Source organism: Choloepus didactylus, chromosome 2 (assembly GCF_015220235.1).
Source record: "Choloepus didactylus isolate mChoDid1 chromosome 2, mChoDid1.pri, whole genome shotgun sequence".
Lineage (NCBI taxonomy): Eukaryota > Metazoa > Chordata > Mammalia > Pilosa > Megalonychidae > Choloepus > Choloepus didactylus.
This window is the reverse complement of record NC_051308.1, coordinates 119,782,540-119,803,403: the sequence shown is the minus strand read 5'-3', so window position 1 is coordinate 119,803,403 and position 20,864 is coordinate 119,782,540. Positions and strand designations below refer to the sequence as shown.

General features: G+C 40.5%; 1 long non-coding RNA gene and 1 pseudogene across 3 annotated transcripts; one reads left to right on the top strand and one right to left on the bottom strand.

The window, feature by feature from the left end:
• Window positions 1-906: 906 nt before the first annotated feature.
• LOC119517900 lies at window positions 907-11,455 on the bottom strand. Of its 3 annotated transcripts, none has more exons than XR_005213655.1 (3): window positions 11,388-11,455; window positions 1,769-1,868; window positions 907-1,048 (listed from the first exon to the last, which is right to left on the bottom strand). It is a non-coding gene; the product is annotated as an uncharacterized LOC119517900 (long non-coding RNA). The 3 variants fall into 3 exon arrangements; XR_005213653.1 differs by lacking the exon at window positions 11,388-11,455 and adding an exon at window positions 10,705-10,836; XR_005213654.1 differs by lacking the exon at window positions 11,388-11,455 and adding an exon at window positions 4,311-4,368.
• Window positions 11,456-16,457: 5,002 nt separating this feature from the next.
• On the top strand, window positions 16,458-17,620 carry LOC119513170 (annotated as a pseudogene).
• The last annotated feature ends 3,244 nt before the right edge of the window (window positions 17,621-20,864 follow it).

Below are 20,864 nucleotides of genomic sequence, written 5' to 3'. Positions count from 1 at the left end.
AGGGATTTTGAAGGTTTTTTTCAGTGTTCTTCATGGTGAAGATTCTCAGGGAGGGGAGGGGAGGAACACCACGAGGGGGAACCGATAGACCTACCTGGACAACAGCAATCAAAGAAGTGTTCCTTTTCTCAGCAGGTATCCTGCCATTTCCAGGGCCAGCTCTCTAATTCCATAATCCAGGTTGGAGGATTTTGATTGTATGTGATAAATTGACCACTCTTTAGATTTAAATGGCATGGGGAACACATGGATTAACCAATACTTGAATTTGGAGAATGCAACACCTACTGGATTTTTTACTTCAAATAAAAAATTTTTTTTCAACCCTTAATGTCATTGTCTACCCTTACTGGCTTACTAATCAGTAACAGGCAGCTTTGTTTTTGGTTTTATGTTTTGTTTTGTTTTATTTTCTGGTGGCATTTAGCTCTTCACCCATCCATTCATTTAGTTGCCAGTTGAACACAATGTGTAATGCATGCCTGTCCCCTTCCAGGCATAGTGCTCAGTTCTAGGGACACCGGAATGAAAGACACAGGCCCTGAGAGCAATCTGATGGGAGAACAGTAACCACAGGAGAAGATAATGCTGTGACGGAGTTTGCTTAGTGGGCAATAGGGGCACAGAATAAATTATCTCAGCACTGAGGTAATGAGACATAGGCTGGTAAAGAACATATCTACACTGGTAGACAGACTGAAAAGAAAATGGCTCAATCCCTGTAGGTCGAGTGAGATAAGAGAATTAAACGGCTTTTGTTTTCTTCTACTATGTCTACACTTGTCTGGGCTCGCCAGGTTCCTAGGACAAATACCACATAGTGGGTTGGCTTAAACAACAGGAGTTTATTGGCTCACAGTTTTGAGGTTAGAACAAGTCCAAAATCAAGACGTCAGCATGGTTTGCTTTCTCCTGGAGTCTTTGGCATTCTGGTGCTGGCTGCCGGCAATCCTTGGGGCTCCTTGGCTGGTATCTCTACCTCCCATGGCATGGAGATGTCCTCTCCTTTCTGACAACTGTGACTGCTGGGTTGTCTTTATAAAGCCTTCTGTAAAATGGTTTAAGACCCACCCTGATTCAGTTGACCACAACTTAACTAAAACTAACATCTTCAAAAGGTCCTATTTGCAGTGGGTTCACACTCACGGGGACCTGGGTTAAGATTAAGAGCTATTTGTTGGGGTACATAATTCAACCTACCACAACACTCAACAGAGTCAGTTATCCCTTCCACTGGTGTGCTAATTTTCTTGTAATTTACCACTATTCACAGCTTTTTAAATGGTTTTAACAAAATTTTATTCTATTCTGCACAAGATTGCTTCAGCATTTAGCAGACTTGACTAGTACCTCCCTTTTCCTACAGGTCCCCCACCCTCCACCCCCACCCAAAGACCCATCATCTTCTCTTTGAGCATTGTAGCTTCATTACCAGATTTATCACCTCTGATCATGTCAGAAGGACCCCCAATATAGCTTCAGAAAAGGAGGAAAGATAAATCCACCTATTCAACATATATTTATGGAGCATTTAGGGGGCTAGGAATACGACAGTGAATTAAATGTGGTTCCTGTTCCCAAGGAGCCTATGGGCTTCTCAAGTCAACCACACAGGTAATAATAACATTTAACATCGATATCAGCAAAATTTATGATACTACGTGCCAAGCCTTGTTCTGTAAGCATCTGTATGTGAATCCTTCAATCATTTAATTCTCATGACATTGCTATAATGTGGCACTATTATTATCACCCATACCCAATTCACCTGGCTAGCTGGCTTGGAATCTGAGCTGGTCAGGAAACATTTTCTGGTTGGGAAACATTGGGAAAGTTTCAAGGTGTTCTTGAAGGAGGAGTAGGAGTTCCTGGAGAAACAGTGAGAGGGAGGGAGGTGAGTTAGTGTCAAAGAAATCTTATGTGCAAAGACCTTGAGCCAAGAAACAGCTAGGCATTCAAAAGGATTACGTAACATCTTGGAGGGTCAAAGTGAAGCCTAGATGAGTGAGTAAGGGTGAGAAGGAGTAAAAGTAAAATTGGCAATTCTTGATCTTAAAGATCTAGAGGAAATTGCATAATCAAAATAATGGAACTACATCCCAGAAAATTCTGAATTTAAATATTAAATCCCATTCAAGGGATGATAACTTTTCTTCCTCACCCCAAAATCCAAATCATTTTTGGGTTCTTCGATTTCTTTAGGTATTAAGCCTTAGAAAAGTATTTCATGTTAATTATATGGAGTTGCATTCATCTTTATAGACAGAAATAAAAATATAAAGAAAATGTAGAATATAAATATAAGAGAAACATAAAATGTCCCCATATATAAATGAATACTATGAATAAACTGTCATAATTATCTTCAACAAGTATTTATTGAATGCCTACTATGTGCCAAGCCCAGGATATGGCACTGGAGGACAGCTAAGTAAAGAAGACAAGTCCCTAAGTTTATAGTATGAATATTTCTGAAAATGCTTGAAATCTTGAGTATCTTATATGCTACAGGATGTATAAGGGCTTTTGTCCAAACTCTTAATTTTACAGATGAAGAAACTACAGAGGTTAAGTGATGTACCCACATTTGTGCATCTCAGTTTAGTGTGGTACTGGGGTCTTGACCTGGCCTCATATACTTCCCAGCCACTGTTCTTTCTTCTACCTCCCTACTCCCCCATATATTCTGAACTATTGGTTCAAGAAAGTGTTTGACAAGAAGTCAAGGGGTGCTGTGAGTTGGGATTCTTATTGGAATTCTCCTTTACCAGTCTAACATTCTCCCCCTTTCATAAAATAACAAATATGGCCAGGAATGGCCAGTTTACAACAACATTTCACATTCATTATCTCATTTGGGCCTAAATTGACCCTGTGACCTAGAATGTGTAGAGATTGATATCCCCATTTTACAGATGAGGAAACTAGTTCAAAGAGTTTCGGTGATGCAAGTTAACAAAGAGCCAGAGTAAGGGCAGCAGCCCCAGGCTTCCATGAGAGAGGCACTAAAACACCATGAGAATTAATCAGTGACCCGGGTTTCTACCAACACAAGTGATGAAATGTAAATAGGTTCTACACCTACTAAAGTGAAAAGTGTCCTTGGAAGGAAATGTAAAAACACTCCAAGAACTGTGGATTTATCTTTGTTAAGATTTTCTGTGATACATAAATACACATTTCTTGGTATAATTAAAGCCCTGACCCAATCCTGAGAAGCCCTGAAGCTGGCAGCTGAAATTCTGAAATGAAACAATATGTGGCATAATACAGGGTTTAAGAGATTTTTTAATATAAATTTTAATCCCTTTAATAAGCCTCCAATGAAGTCATCTGGTTGGAAAATTGATATGAAAACTGAAAAGAGAACCAAAACGGTAAAAATATCATAAATGTGTTGTTGGTATCTAAGCCATTAAAATATAAAATAGAGAGGAAACTTAAAAAATAGAGTCAAAAGTATAGACTACAAAAGTGACGTGTAACTACATTCTTGCTATTAAGAATTAAACAACAAAGTATTTAGATTAAAAAATAAGGTCAACCATCACATACCACTGTCTTGCTACTCTTCCAGTGATTTAAGAAAAAACACTTTTTTAGAAACATATTTTTAACAAGCCTGTGTAACTATATCCAAGTAAGTTATCACTATCCTTGGTGGGTATGAATGACTAATGCTTCCCAATTTTGAGTGCTGGAAAAACTGAAACAAAGACTCTTCCAAATAAGTAAAATATTCAGTTACACTCAGCACATTATATTATTTGACATAAAGAAGCGGGCTTCAATTTTTACTAGCAGAAGTCAGTTTTTCCCCTGTCTATTAAAGGGTATAAATTGGAAGGGACACCAAATTATACAGGGTCTGGATCTGACCCTGGAGGCCGCTATCCAGTGGCTAAGGCTTAGTTCTGTCACTCTAAAGTTTTTTTACCCTAAATCCCTTGCTCCTTCCACTATCGTATTTCCCACCCCTGTGAATGTCTATAGATCTGATATTGCCACAAAACACTAGCATTTTATTTTAGTAGCCTCCCTTTTCTCCTCTATGTAACACAGACTACTACTCAGTAACCACACGCTGTCCTCCTTTGTGCAGCAGAAACTTTTCAGAGCTGGGCAACAACCCAGAGTAGATGCAGAGTTCATGATCTCCCAGCAGATAGGTAAGTCTTGGATGCCCTTAGTATCTGGGTTCTGTGGGCCCTCCATCCCCTCACATGGAGCCACCCTCTGGCCTGCTTCTCAGAGTAGCCTTTACCTGGTCCTGTAGTTAGTTAGTACTCAGGCTGTGCTCAGTTGCTTACCTTCCTAACTGTCTCAGCCAGAACTTCTTCTGGTCCAGGACTTTGACCATATTAACTCCTTTATTTCTGTTTGTTTTTTTCCCTCCCCTATTCCTGGATTCCCTGTACAGGTTTCTGTTTTCCAGAAAGGACTTTATCTGCTTCCAAAGGCACTTTTTCCATTACCAGTGTACTCTTTAACAGTTGCTTTAATCATTAACACTTAGAGTTATTTATGGAGATTACCCAGACAGCCCATGAAATGTTTACCTCCAGTCAGACCTATGCAATGGGAAATTCTATGCCCATATGGTTGTGTCTTAGGTGCTTAGGTTGTACCAGCATGTTTTCCTGCCTAGAATACTTTCTGTCCATCTGTGACTTTGAAGAGGATATAATGCACATTTTGTTTTTCCTGTGAGATTTTATTCATGGTCATTTGCTTTCTTTGGCAATTGATATAAAGAAACCAGTTTAACAGCTTCAAAAGGTCAACTGAAAAAGGAATCAATCCACTTGTGTACTTGTTATAAATAAATAGAAGAGTTATAAAGATTATATTTTATGTCAAGACTTTTTTTTTGGAGGAGGAGAGGGATGGGAGTGAGTTGGGAGATGGATAGCTAATTGGGATTATGCCCTTAGCTATATCTGTTGTGATATTTGGGTTTACTCTGTGTGAAGAAGCTGGAAAGTCAGAACAAGAATCTATCCCAGACTGGAGTCTCTAGAGATAAAGATAATGTGAAGGGTTTTGGAAACACAGAATCCAGGGAAATAACTATCCTATGATTCTGATGGCTATAAAGATTGCAGCTTCAACCTAAAGCCAGGTATGTCCAAGGACCATATTGAAAAATTGGCCGACCAGGTATAAAGAGGAAAAGATTGGAGCTGTGAAGTCAGAGTTCAGCTAATCAAGTTGGATTTAATGCCCATGGTTAATACCAGTAGCTTCTTTTATCTGTTTGTTGCCTACATCAACCCCGATTCCTCATCCTACAGTAGAACATTTTTAAGTCTAAAAACCCAATTGTGTCTTAAATTTATAACCAGCTAAGAAGGTGTAGGGAAGAAAGGAATAGGTGGGCAGGGCCAAATAGTAGCCCCAAGTTAACAATATAGCAAAACAAGAGGTATTGGGTTCTCTTGAGGTTGGCAGATAAAGGAAACTATTGTTACCAAAGTGAGTTATCTGCTCAAGGGATACAGAGGCCTCACATTAGCAGACCAGGGCACAAGACTGCTTCTCAACTGTCTCCAGTTTAAAACCACATATCTGTTGTATATAGTGTTTAGAGAGAAGGGGAGGAGACAAAACATCTGTATTTCTGTTTCCTGTCTTCCTATTATAATATAAATGCATGGCAGGGTAAACATCCTTGACTTTCTTGGTAACCCCTCAGATCATTGGGTAGTGTTGATTGATGGCACAGTCAGGAGTGACGGTTAACCCATAGCAGTAGGGGAACAGGGTCAAGTCCATCTTAAATGTTTAGATCTCGTGCCCATCTAGAGACACAGCTTTGGTAAAATAATGGCTGGCAATTATTAAGAGCTTAATATGTTCCAGACACTGTGCTTTAAATGTTTCACCTAATTTACTGCTCGCAACAGCTCAGTAGGTAGTTACTGCTTTCTCCATTCTGAATATAAAGACACTGAAGCTCAGAGAGATTCAATAACTTGCCCAAAGTCACAGAGTGGGTATGTACAAAGTCAGGCCTCAGTCCTCGGTCTGACTCCTGATCTCATGCTTCCAGTCACTGAGTTGTCCAAGAAAAGACACCACTGGTTCACATGTCTGAAGGGAGAGCTATTGCAGCATTTTTAACCTTGAAGTCCTAGATTAAAAAGCAAATATAAGGAGAATCTAAGATGGTGGTTAGGAGAGACAGGGCAAAAAACACCTCTGTGAAAAATACTAGATAAAAGCCAGAAAGTGACCCAGAATACCAGTTCCAGTGATGCACCAGCTGAACGAGGTCTGCTAAATCCACAGGCTCCGTGCACTTGGTGAAACCGGGAGTCTGCGTTCTGAAAAGAGTGAGTAAGCCGCTGAATATCCAGCAGCCATGCTGTGGTGTGGGGAAACCAAGGGTTGGTGTTTGGAGGCGGACTAGTTCTTTTTTAAAAAAAACCCAAAAGAGGCTGCAGATACTGCGGCGAGAACCACACAGTGAAGTGCAGCAGGAACAGGATGTGCGAACACCTCAGTATCTGGAGTGGAAGATAGCCTTTCGCACACCCGACGCTAATAGTCTCTGAGCGAGGAAGGCAGAGGTTAGCCAAAAGGGGAAAAAAACCACGCCCCTTGCAGCCATCTTCCCGGCAGGCTGGGAACATTCCTGCCTGGTGCCGGAGCCACAGCCCAGAGCCGTGCCAAAAAACCCAGTGTGACAGGAAGTGTTTCCAGCATCACGCACACGTGCCACAATGTCAGGTGTGGACAATAGCCTTTCACACACCCACAGCTAATTGTCCCAGAGCTGGGAAGGCGGAGCTGTGCAAAAAGGGGAAATTAACACTTCCCATTCAGCCATCCTTACAGCAGGCTGGAAATGCCCTACATGGCCCAGTGGCCCAGAACTTCCCTTGAGGGATGGCACACACTTGTGATATAGCACAACCTTCCCTCAGCAGAGGCCCTATAAGGGCACAGCTTGGAAGAGGGACCCACTTGGAAATCCCAGGGACCATACGCCAATACCAAAGACTTGCGGGTCAGTGGCAGAGACAATCTGTGGTGAGACTGAACTGAAGGTTTAGACTCTTGCAACAGCCTTAAATCTCCAGGAACACCTGGGAGGTTTGATTATTAAAGCTGCCCTCCCTCCCTAACCACTCAGACACATGCCCCACATTCAGGGTGGACAGCACCAACTACACACACAAACTTGGTGCACCAATTGAACCTCACAAGAATCAGACCCCCCACACACCACAAAGACAAAGCTGGGGAGAACTGACTTGAGGAGAATAGGTGGCTTGCAGATGCCACATGTTGGTTAGTTAGAGAAAGTGTATGCTACAAAGCTGTAGATCTGACAAATTACAGATTCGCCTTGAATAATCCTACAGATCCTAAAAGAACCCTATCAAGTAAAGCAAATGCCAAGAGGCCAAAAACAACAGAAAATTTTAAAGCATATGATAAAACAAGATGATATGGATAACCCAAACCCAAACACCCATATCAAAAGATCAGAGGAGACACAGTACTTGGAGCAATTAATCAAAGAACTAAAGACAAACAATGAGAGCATGGCACAGGATATAAAGGACATGAAGAAGAGCATGGCACTGGATATAAAGGGCATGAAAAAGACCCTAGATAGCATAAAGAAGAAATTGCAAGAGTAAATTAAAAAAATGTATGATATTATGGAAGTAAAAGAAACTGCTGACCAAATTAAAAAGATTCTGGATACTCATAGTACAAGACTAGTGAAAGCTGAACAATGAATCAGAGACCTCAAGGACCACAGAACAGAAAACGAAAGAACAAAAGAAATAATAGGGAAGAGCAAATGTAAGTTTGGCAGTTCCTCAGAAAGTCAAACATAGAATTACCACATGACCCGGCAATTCCACTCTTAGGTATATACTCCAAAGAACTGAGAAGAGGGATTCATAAACAGATACTTGTATATCAACGCTATAGCAGCATTATTCACAACAGCCAAGAGGTGGGAATAAGCCAAGGGTCCATCGACTGATGAATGTATAACAAAATGTGGTATATATGTGCAGAGGAATGAAGTTCTGATACATGCTATAACATGGATGAACCTTGAAAACATTATGCCTAGTGAGAGAAATCAAACACAAATGGACAAATATTGTATGATCCTACTTATGTGAAATACCTAGAATAGGCAAATTCACAGAGACTGAAAGTACATTTGAGGTTATCTGGCTAGTAGGGAGAGGGAATGGGGAGTTATTATAAAATGAGTACAGAGTTTCTGTTTGGGGTGATGAAAAAGTTTCAGTAATGGATGATAGTTATGGTTGTGCAACGTTATGAATGTACTTAATTCCACTGAATTATACACTTAAAAATGGTTCAAATGGCTTTTTTAAAAAAGGATAAGATACCCATTTCCTTGCACTGTTTTCCCAGTTTGCTTCATGTCATCATCACCTTTCACACTACATATCCAGATTTTCACAGTATTGTGCTTTCAGTTACATGCTGAGGTGTAGAAGGGGAACAGGGTTTATTTCTACTGAAGATTGCTCATCAATCAAATCCACCCACTGTTATATGGCACCAATGTGGATGATACATTGTACCAGGGTGTGGAAGAGGGTGTATGAGTCCTCACTCTAAGGAAATTTGCAACCTCCTTTAGAAGATATAACATGCATATAAAAAGATAACACAAGGCAGCATAGGGTAAGTCCTAAATCAATAGTAAGTAAGTGCATTTTGGAAACAGAAGAGTTCATTTTTGAGTGGGTGGTCAAGATAGGATTCCTCGAAGACAAGACAGGTTCTAAAGAGTGAGGGAAGACATTTATTTGGGTATATGGAATCATGAGAGGGAGGCACTGAGCCAGGAACAGTGAGAGGACCGGGTTGATATGAGCTAGACTCACTAGGGGAAGAGTAGGAGATGAGGCAGGAAAGGCAAACTGAAAGTAAATCATGTAGATCCTTCAAATTCACTAAAATAAGTGAGATCCACAATGTAAAACACAAGGTGTATGTAGGCACATGATAAACTGGGGAAGTTGTTGTACAGTAATAGCAGACAGAGAAAGGCTCTGGAAGGAAGGTCAACCTTGATTCGAATCCTAGCTCTGCCATTTACTAGCTGTGTGACTTTGGGCTAGTTACTTAATTTTTGTGTTTCAGTTTCTTCATCAGTAAAATGGGTATAATTCCCACTTCAAGTGGTTATAGAGCAGGCGTTGGAAATTTTTCTATGAAGAATCAGATTACAAATATTTTAGACTTTGCAGGCCATTGGGTCTCTGTTGAAACTACCTAACTCTGCCACTGCAGAATGAAAGTAGTCATAGATAATATGTAAATGAATGAGCATGGCTATGTTCCAATAAAACCTTACTTACAAAAACAGTCAGGCAGCCGAAATGGCCTTTGGGTGGGAGTTTGCCAACTCTCGCTAGAGAAGATTAAGTGAAATCGTATCTGTAAAACACCTAGCGCAAAATAGCCATCCCAGCTCCCTCTGGCAATTCCTTTTGACCCCCAAAGTCGTTTGTACTCCCACCGCCACACTCTCATGTAGTTGATATTTATCTTCTTTATCACTTGCCTTTCTGCAATGCTGGCCATAATTTCATCCTATAAAAATGAACTTCAAAACCAATAGCTTTAGAGAGGAATGTCCTGGGAGAAAGCGATTTTGAAACCAGAACTTTGGAGCAGACACCAGCCACGTGCCTTCCCAGCTAACAGAGGTTTTCTGGACACCATTTGCCATCCTCCAGTGAAGGTACCTGATTACTGATGTGTTACCTTGGACACTTTATGGCCTTAAGACTGTAACTATAGCCAAATAAACCCCCTTTTTATAAAAGCCAAAAAAAAAAAAAAAAAAAAAAAAAAAAACCAATAGCTTTCTTAATGGTTTTATTTGCTAAAGACCTAAAGAAAGGAGACTTCTCCTGGGCATAATCACAAATGAGAACCATGTTCACTTTCCAGACTGAGAGGGAATGAAGCTGTGCCGTCCCTTCCCTTGCCACACTGGAATTCCAACTATAATACTGTATTTGTAATATAGCTGTATAGGGGATTTGGAATGAAAGGGCACCCCCTAATGGAGCTTTACAAAACTTAGTTGCTTTCTGTGTTTCATCACAACTAGGATTAATCAAGGAATATAGCTTGTAAGTAGTTTACTCTTTACAAGCTGCCTCACATATTCCCTCATTTGATCAACAGCAGTGTTATGGGAGGGTTTTATTCCTGAGGAAATTTGAAAAAGAAGTGGTTAAGGATTGGTCCAAGGTCACACTTTATGAGGCAAAGCAATGTATTGCTTTGCAATGTATTGCAGGCAAGTTGTACTGCTTTGCTATGTATTGCAGACAAGTTGTTGGAGGCGGACCCAGTGGAGGTTATATAGGCATGCTGCCAGCACCATAACAAATTGAACTAAAGTAAGAAACCATCAAACTGTCTCACTGAAACCTTACTCACTGCCAAAGAGATCTAACTAAGCTTGATCACCTCTACACTCCGGGCAAAGCAGGCCTCCTGCTGGTAAACCAAGGTACTCAAGAGGGAGGATTTTATGGTCCTTTACCAAAGCCACCACTTGGGACACTCATTTGCAACTGCCTCTTCTCCATCTTCCCTCCCCAATAAGTCGCCTACTCAGATGCTGAGTGAGCCCAAATCCCTGGAATCTGCATTGCAGAGAATATGCAAACTCACCCTGAAGGCCTCTGATAGTCACAAATTCTGCAAGAACCTGATGCAGATGATAGGATGTAAGCAGGATCATGTTAAGGAGGCTGCAAACAGCTCTTGCTCCATAGAGTAAATCCTCAATAAATTGGACATTTGAATCATCTTTGAAGTATTCAAATAACAGCATTTGCAAGACAAATTAAGAGCAAAATAAGGATTATTGTAGTAAAACTTTACCTTTAGAAAACAGGTCTGAAACAAACTGAAGTACAAATGCACTAAATTCTAATGAGCCTTACTTTTCCTTAAAGCAATGATTCTCAAATTCAGCTTCTATTTCCTCCATAAACTAATGTTTTTGTTTTTTCAAATGGCTAGAATAAAATAATAGTGACACTTCCCCAGGGGAAAAAAAATAGATTAGTGGGAAAAATTTTCTTAAGTTTATCCATTATTGTATACCTTTTACTTATACTAAAATCCAGTATCAGCACAAAAGTATTCCTTTAGTGAACATTTAAGATAGCAGCATTTTATGATTTTTTGTGCAACGAGCACTTTGACTTCAGGCTGCTGTTTACCTGAACAGAGTTACAGATTGCTGCCTAAAATCGACACTGCACACAGTGTGTTACCTGAGAACAATGTGCTAGTTATTCTTCAGCTTTTTCTAATGAAAAGTTTTTACAACTCAACCTCTTGCTTACTTCACCTTGAAGCCCATTAGAACAAGAATCGTCTCTCCTTTATTAACACTCTTCTAAAGAATCAGTTCTCCAGCTTGGTCCCAGGCTGTCTTCTGTTGGATCACCAGGATAGTCAGGCTGTCCGTGATCAATGTCCAGTTACCTGTCTCTGGGTCAGGATCTGTGATAATCCTCGCAATCTGGCTGACTTCCTGGTGAGTCTTGCCTTTATGCAAGTGCCCCAGTGTGGAAAGCCAGCAGACTTGCGAGTGGCCAAGAATTGGCCAGACATGTTGTATGTTGTCCTGGAAGAATTAGGTCTGCCAGATTTAGGTCAGATTATTCAGTTGACTGTGGATCCAAGTTTTTTGTTTTTTGTTTTTTTTTCCTTAATTTCAATTTCTCCTCAGAGCCTAGCTAATACGCTTGCATGTGGAGTTAGCAACACTGCCCCCTAAAGTTTCTAAGTTTCTTACAGGGACTTACAGAAAAGCACACAAATCACAGGTGTACAGCTCCATGAATTTTCCCAAAGAGAATACATCTGTGTACCCAAAATCCAGACTAAGAAACAGAACATTATCGTCATCCCAGGGGCCCACCCCGTGCCCCCTCCTAAGTGTAACTACTATCCTGACTTCTAAGACCATACATCAGTTTCGTCTGTTTTGGAACTTTATGTAAACGGAAACATACATAACTCTTTTGTGTCTGACTTCTTTTGCTCAACATTACATTTATGAGATTCATCCATGTTTTATACGAGGTTGTGGTTCATTCAACCGCATTGCTGTGTGGGATTCCCTTTGAATATACCACGATATATTTATCCATTCTACTGCTGATGGGCATTTGTGTTCTTTACAATTTGGGGTTCTTATGAATAGTTGTGCCATGGATATTCTAGTATATGTGTTCCTGCTGGGTGTGTACCCTGAAGTGGAATTTCTAGGTCATAGGACATATGCATGTTCACTTTAGCAGATACCGCCAAACTGTTTTCAAAAGTGGTTATGCCAATTTGCACTCCCACCAACAATATTTGAGAGATCTAGTTGCTTTACATCCTCTTCAACAGATGGTCACTTCTGTCTGTTGTTGTTTTTTTTTTTTTTTTTCATTTTAGCCATTTCAGTGGGTGTGACATACACATAAAACTTTATTTACAGATCTGGCAGATTCCCTAGAGCGTGCCTTCCAGTTATTAAGATTCTTCCTAAATGTGACCAAATGGAGTCCTCAATATAAAGATCCAAATGGGTTCTTTCTTAGGAAGTTGAAAATGTTTGTGAGAGATTTGGGTTATAGGAAATGCATTTCCTTGCTGTAAAGGTTGAGAACCTTTTACATTCTGAATGCACAGGCAAAAACCAAACCAAACCAAACCAAAAGACAGATGTAAGGGTGTCCCACACAGCAAGAACTTGTCCTTTCCCTCCTGAGCTGGCTCTTTAATAAGATATGTGAAGTAAGGCTCGATGCTCATATCCTTTCTAGTAGAGTGACAAGAACTCTTCAGGTGTGTCTGGCTGCAATAGCATAACATATGGACCATCAATTTAGTCTACACATCCCAGAGCAGAGAAGAGGATTCCTGGAGACCTGAGCCAGTGTTAGTGGGAGGACTGCAAGGTTTTTCTTGTTGTTGATCTTGAAAGGGAAGACTTGTTTTCTCTTAGACCATTTTCTAGGGGCAGCTGTGCTAATGTGAACAGAAACAATCTGTTATGAACACATCACAGTCAATAAAACAAATCTGGGAGTGGCATGATGATTTCCACAAATTTCTTCTCTACAGGTCAATGTATAAAATGTGTGTGAAGTAGAATAAGAAATCTGAATACAGGTTACCAGGGGTAGGGAAGGGGTAGGATTGGGGAGTTAATGCTTACTTGGTACGGAGCTTCTGAGTGGGGTGATGGAAAAGTTTTGATAATGGAGGGTGGTGATGATAGCACAACATTGTGAATATAATAAACACCACTGAATTATATACTTGAAAGTGTTTAAAATGGGAAATTTTAGGTCATATATGTTTCCACAATAAATTTTAATGAAACAAGACACAGCTGTACAACACAAAGAGTGAACCCCAAAGTAAACTATGGATGATAATTAATAATATAATTATTATTGTTTCTTCATTGTAACAAAGATACCACACTAATGCAAAATGTTAACAATAGGGAAGACTGTGCAGGGGGGTGGGGAGTGGAGGTTACGGGAACTCTGTATGTTCTCAGTGATGTTTCTATAAACCTACAACTCCTTTAATTAAAAAAAAATTTAATGTGTATGATTGGTTTTGGCCATTTATTTCCACTCTTGGCCTTGGGATTTTGAATTCTGAAGAACAAATTTTTGCCTTTACTTTAATCATTGACTTTGTCTCAGAGTACTAGCATACTTGCCCGGTATATGGGAACATTGAAAAGATTGAGTGGGAATGAGGGATTGTAAAATTCTATCAGTAAATTTCTACTGTATACAGGCTTAGTTGACTTGAAAGAGAAGATTTCTCTACATTGCCTGAAAATACGTTTATAAACTGAAGCCAGATTTATGTATTTGTTCAAACCTGGGCGTTATTCTCCCAATACTAGTAACACAAACTAAAATAATAATAATAACAACAACAACCATGTTAATGAGGAAGCATTTGAAATGAACAGGAAAGAGGTTATTTGAAAATGTTTAAGAATTGTGTTAAAGCTTTGTGGGAAAATTTGGGTTGGGCTACAAGAAGAGAATTACAGAGATCTGACCTAGTTGTCATCTGAGATGCTTCTTCTTTACAGCTCTTAATTTCACAGATTAACAGTTTCATTCTCCAACTGGGTTATAAGCTCTGGAGGGCAAGGCCCATTATTCACTAGAAAAATTTCTTTCAGCACCTGCTAGATGCTGAGAATGGTAAGACGAGGCTTCCTGCTGTCAGACCTTTCTAACGCCAGCCACTTGTCTGAGTCTTTACTGCCTGCTCTCAAACTCCTGGAAACTGTGTTCTCCACCTGTAGAGACATCTTGTACTTTTTGCTGAGGCTTCATACCAGTCATTTGTTGGGACTAGCACCTGTTGCTTTCTTGAACATATTTTCACCTAACTGACTTTTCTCTCAGCACCTGGAGCCAGTCTTCCACCCCTTTCTTCCAACTCACCCCCTCCAGTGGTATGTCTACTTTCAGATTCTAGACCCTTCCAGGCTGCCCCTTCCAACTCTTTCCTGAGCGATGTCACTTTATTCACAAATGCTTTCCTTCCACAGATGCTTTCTGAGCTTCTACATAGGTCCAGGCACTGTGCCAGGTGCCAACGTGTTTATGGTCACTACACTGCTAAGGAAAACACAGGCATGTGAAAAAATACGTATAAGAAAATCTTACAGGTGTCTCGACTGATGTGTATACGGGGATACAATGGAGTACAAAGGAGTAGGTGATCAATTCTTTCATGAGGTTAGGGGTAGGCAGGTAAGATGGTTAGTCTTATGTGTCAATTTGGCTGGACTATAGTACCCAGTTATTTAGTCAGACACCAGTTTAATTGTCACTGTGAAGGTGGTTGACATCTACAGACAACTGACTTTAGGTAAAGGAGAGTACCCATAATAATGTGGGTGGGCCTCATCTAATCAGAGGGCCTTAAGAGCAAAAAGTAGGTTTCCAGGAAAAGTAATTCTGCCTGAAGATAGCAGCATAAAATCCTGCCTGAGTTCCCAGCCTGCCTGCCTGCTCTACAGATTTCAGCAAATTTGTTAACCCCCACATTCACATGAGCCCATTCCCTAAAATGTCTCTTTAAATATATAGATATATATGAGAAACAGAACCAATAGGAGATATAGACATATATGTAGATGTAGATACATACAGAGGACATTGGAGAAGCCCAAGTGATACATGCAGCAAGTAAGATTTCATACAGGTGAACATTAGATAAACTAGCCTTAACTAGACCTCTGCTCCTACAGCAGCTCTCCACAGTCTCACCTCACCAGGCTACAGGGCTGTGTAGAGATCTAGCAGCAGTGGGCACAAAAAAAAGGGCAAACTGAGGCTACCTAAAGGTATATATCTTGTACATAAGGCAATACTAGAGTTTTGTTTAAATTCTATAGTTATTCAGATGGTAGTTATTAATACTGTTTGCCAAATGCTTCCAGTTTTCCGTCTTCCAGGCACATAGTAAAATTGTGTTTCCTGACCCCATAAGGCCATGACTAGTTCTGAAAAATGAGAGTGAATAGAGCCACCAGCCAGTCTTCAATGGACATATGGAATCAACAAAAAATACATACTGTTTTTATTTACTGAGGTTTAGGGGATGTATGTTATAGAAGCATGATCTAGCCTTGGCTAACTGATACACCCAGAGAATAGCATCTTGCAGGAAAGAACAGCTGTCTCTTTTAAGGAGAGTATTGGAAGATTAAGAAAAAGATTGAAAACAGAGTGAAATTATCTCTGAGTATGAGTTATTTCAATCTGCATGTATGTGTAGGGAAGGGGAAGCACAAATGTTTTTTACAAATTCATATTTTTTCCACTCAGATCTTCTTTCTCTATCTTATTTCTCCCCTACCTCTTTGTCAGTCCCACATACAGTGACCATACAGGTAACGTCCGCCCCTTATTTAGTTAAATGCACATTTGACAATTACCAGAGCACTTCCTATGTGTCTAGCATGGTGACAGTAGTGGAATAATAGAGATCAATATAGATCCTACCTTGAAAATACCGCCAGTGACAGATCGATGCCAGCACAAACTTAAGCCTGGAGACTGAATTCTAAAGAAAAATCCAAATTAATGTGCATCATTAATTACGTATTTATATCAGGCACATGTTGTTTACAGCAGCAAGCTTTAAATAGTTCACTCGCTTCTAAACCTATATTCCAAAACAGAACAAAAGAAAAAGATGAATCCTAAAAACAGGTTTACTGAGATATAATTCACACAGTATGTAGTTCACCATTTAAAGTGTACAATTCAGTGGTTCTTGGTGTATTCACAAAATTGTGCAATCATCACAACAATCAATCTTAGAACATTTTCATCACCTCAAAAAGAAGTCCCAGTGGAGACCCAATGCAGGAGGAGAAGATATTCATGGACAACATGCTGCAGCTGCATTGCCAATGGCTGGAAGAAGTGACGAGGGACAGAAAACCTGGGTGGAAAATCTCAAGGATTGCTGCCTTGCTGTACACAATTGAACTTGGAAGACCTCAAAAGTGTGGCACATCGTAAGTTAATACACGCTGCTTTAGAGAGGTTGCTGAGTGATGCCAAACCATCTTAGAAGATAACTTTCAGGATCAAGATATCTTATTGCTGATTTAAAAAAAAAGGGGGGGGGCACCCCAGTTCCTAAGGCAGATGATATCTCAGCAGAAGAAAAGAAGAAACAAGACCGGAAAGCTCCAGATAGAGATCCTATATTCTGAGCCACAGCCAACCTACTGTCATGCAGTGTGGACCAGGCCATGGCACAGCCCAACATGAGAGACTTCCAGACAGAACTCCAGAAAATTTTGGTATCTTTCCTCAAGGTGCCACAAAACTTAGCACTGAACCCTGGTGCAGCTGAATTATTTCAGAAGGCAAATTCTATGTTAGATAAAGAAGAGGAAGAGCAAGTGGATGACACTTTGCACTGGCTCACAGAGATGGTCTTCCCAGAGAGGAAAGCCCTGAAGTCCCTTTGGCTGAACCACATGTCAGTAATTCAGGCCATGGAGTGAACTGAGCCTGCAGAAGACCCTATCATAGACACGCTTATTCCAGGCCAAGCCTCCCCAGAAGCCTAGGGGGCCATGGTGGCCTCCCTTATGGCTGCTGCTAGGGCTTGCTAGTACAAAAGAGGCCAGAGATGTGCTGAGAAAATCTACGAGAAGATTCAAAGAAACAGGGAGTTTCGGTTGGATACTTGGGCTGTCATTTCCCTGATGGAGGTGGGGTTCAAAGAAAAGAAAGGGACAGATGACCTCAGAGTAAACAGCCAGAAAAATGCCACCTACAACTGGCTGCTGGGGTACCAGAAGTCTTCTCCTGAGAAGATGGACAAGGGCATCCACCCCAACAACTCTCTCTTACAAGTCGTCCTGGATAACCCCATTGTGCATCTAGGTCTGACCAACCTATGGGCATTTGAAGACATGCTTGAAAACCCAATAATTAACACTCAGTGGAAGAATGACCTGGAAACAGGGCTGGTCATGCTACAGATCCAGACCCTGAACCACACATAGGGGAGGCTGTCCCATTCTACTGCCCCACTCTGCCACTCCCGGCTGCAGCCAGCCTCTCCCCAGAGAGGGAGAAGAAGGTGGTGAGCAGGGCTAGAGTAGGGGCCCCCTCTTCTTACTTTTCAGCCAGTGTTGTTGTGGCCCCATAAAGTTCCCTAGTGTTTTTAATGATAAGAGAAGAGCCATGAAAACCCTTTGGTTCAGCTGAGGGTGGGGAAGTGAGAAGACAGGGGCAGGAGGGTACCTGGCCTGGGAAAACCTGCCTACAGAGCCTCAGCCTTGGGTTGTTTGAGGGGCAGTCTGCTCCCATTTAAAATTCTTATTACTTAAAAAACTTATGTGATGGTAGTTTGTATGTTCATATTTTAAGCATCTGACAGATGTTTATGAAAAAGTGACTGACTGCTTGACTGGGAAATTGAATGATCACCTATTTCCAAAGAGTGTTACCTAGTGGCTCTTTGGCAGTCCCACTTGAACTGACCCTTAGGAGCTTTTTAGAGTCCATTTGTTAATGAAGGCAAGTTTCGATCCAAAGTGTTAATGTCAAACATACAAATTTAAGCAGAGTAACTTAGAGTAGGTGACTTTTCTTTAATAGATAATTTCCTTTTTTCCTAAAAATAAAAGAGATCTGACCTTTGTCCTGGCTCCTGGAGAGGTGACCTCTACATCCCTGGAATTTCCCATGATAGGAGTGTTTTCTTGTCATTCATTGTGGGCCCAGGATCATACCAGACAGTTCATATGCTTAAGAGATGTCAGGGTGGGGCTAGCCAGATCTGTAGACTTAGGGTGGAGGGTAGCTTCATAAGTAAAAGGAACCAGGTGACTAGGAGGTTGGAACTTTGACCCAGGTCTTATCAGCTTGACCTCTGGTAGTAGAGGAGGCCTGGAGATTGAGTTCTACTACATGGGCATTGATTCAACTGATCATGCCTGTATAATGAAACCCCATACAAACGTCAGACACTGTAAGTTTAAGTGAGCTTCTGTGATTGATAAGATACACATCTCTGTGCCTTAAGGGATGACACATTCTAATTCCACCTGAAGAAGACACTGAAGCTTGCTTTTTTTTTTTAATTTTTATTAAGATTTATTCACATACCATACAATCATCCAAAGTATATAACCCATTGATCACATTCATCACCCCAATCTATTTTTTTTAACATTTTCCTTGTACCAGAAAAAGTGAAAGCAAGAATGAGTAAAAACAGAACACCCAAATTGTCCCCACCTCTATTCTTTATTCTTCCTTTAATTTTTTTTTTTTTTTTTTGCATCTGTTTTTCTACTCATTCATCCATACACTGGACAAAGGGGAGTGTGATCCATAAGGCTTTCCCAATCACATTATCACCCCTCATAAACTACATTGTTCTCCATCCCACAATGCTGGGTCTAGATTCCTCCTCGTGAATCATATTCCACATTGCCAGGGAGATTTACACCCCTGGGTGTCAGATTCCACATGGGGGGAAGGCAGTGATTTCACCTGCCGAGTAGGCTTAGCTAGAGAGAGAGGGCCACATCTGAGTGGCAAAGAGGTACTCAGGAGGAGACTCTTAGGCACAATTATAAGCAGGCCTAGCCTCTCCTTTGCAGTAACAGTCTTCCCAAGGGTAAGTCCCATGACAGAGGGCTCATCACATCAAACCGCCAGTCCCCAATGTCTGTGAGCACATAAGCAACCATCGAGGTGGGGAAGCCCAACACCCCTGCATTCTTCCCTGGCAACTCAGGCAGGCTCTCCATATTTTTTTCATTTTTTTTTTTTAATTAACTATTAACTATATCAAAAATATTAAAAAAAAAAATACAATAAAAAAAAACATTTCAAACAAACCCAAACAAGGGAATAAGAAAAAGACAACTAACCTAAAATAACTACTTTACTTCCAAAATGTTCCTACTCTACCCCAAGAAAATAACCTAATATGGCAACATTTCTGTGAACTTGTTCCTACCATACCTACCAGAAATTAACAAACCATAGTCATTCCTGGGCATTCCCAGAACGTTAAATTTACCCACGATAACTTACCTGTTCTTAATAGGTTATCGTTCCCTCTTCACTAATTGCTCTCTATCACTAGGTCCCCTACATTCTGCATTATAAATCATTTATTTTACATTTTATCAGTGTTCAAATTAGTGGTAGCATATAATATTTCTCTTTTTGTGCCTGCCTTATTTCGCTCAGCATTATGTCTTCAAGGTTCATCCATGTTGTCATATGTTTCACGATATCGTTCCTTCTTACTGCCGCATAGTATTCCATCATGTGTATATACCACATTTTGTTTATCCACTTATCTGTTGAAGGACATGTGGGTTGTTTCCATATCTTGGCAATTGTGAATAATGCTGCTATGAACATTGGCGTGCAGATATCTGTTCGTGTCACTGCTTTCAGATCTTTCGGGTATATACCAAGAAGTGCAATTGCTGGATCAAAGGGTAGCTCTGTTTCTAGTTTTCTAAGGAAATTCCAGACTGACTTCCAGAGTGGCTGAACCATTATACAGTCCCACCAACAATGAATAAGAGTTCCAATCTCTCCACATTCTCTCCAGCATTTTTAGTTTCCTGTTTGTTTAATGGCAGCCATTCTAATCGGTGTGAGATGGTATCTCTTTGTGGTCTTAATTTGCATCTCTCTAATAGCTAGTGAAGCTGAACATTTTTTCATGTGTTTTTTGACTGCTTGTATTTCCTCTTCAGAGAACTTTCTTTTCATATCTTTTGCCTGTCTTATAATTGGGCTTTCTGTACTATTGTTAAGTTGTAGGATTTCCTTATATATGCAAGATATCAGTCTTTTATCAGATACAAGGTTTCCAAAAATTTTTCCCCTTAAGTTGGCTGACTCTTCACCTCTTTGACAAATTCCTTTCAGGTACAGAAACTTCAAGTTTGAGGAGTTCCCATTTATCTATTTTTTCTTTTGTTGCTTGTGCTTTGGGTGCAAGGTCTAGGAAGTGACCGCCTAATACAAGGTCTTGAAGATGTTTCCCTACATTATCTTCTAGGAGTTTTATGGTACTGTCTTTTATATTGAGATCTTTGATCCATTTTGAGTTAATTTTTGTGTAGGGTGTGAGGTAGGGGTCCTCTTTCATTCTTTTGGATATGGATATCCAACTCTCCCACCCCCATTTGTTGAAAAGACTGTTAGGTCCCAGTTCAGTGGCTTTGGGGGCCTTATCAAAGATCAGTCAGCCGTAGATCTGGGGGTCTA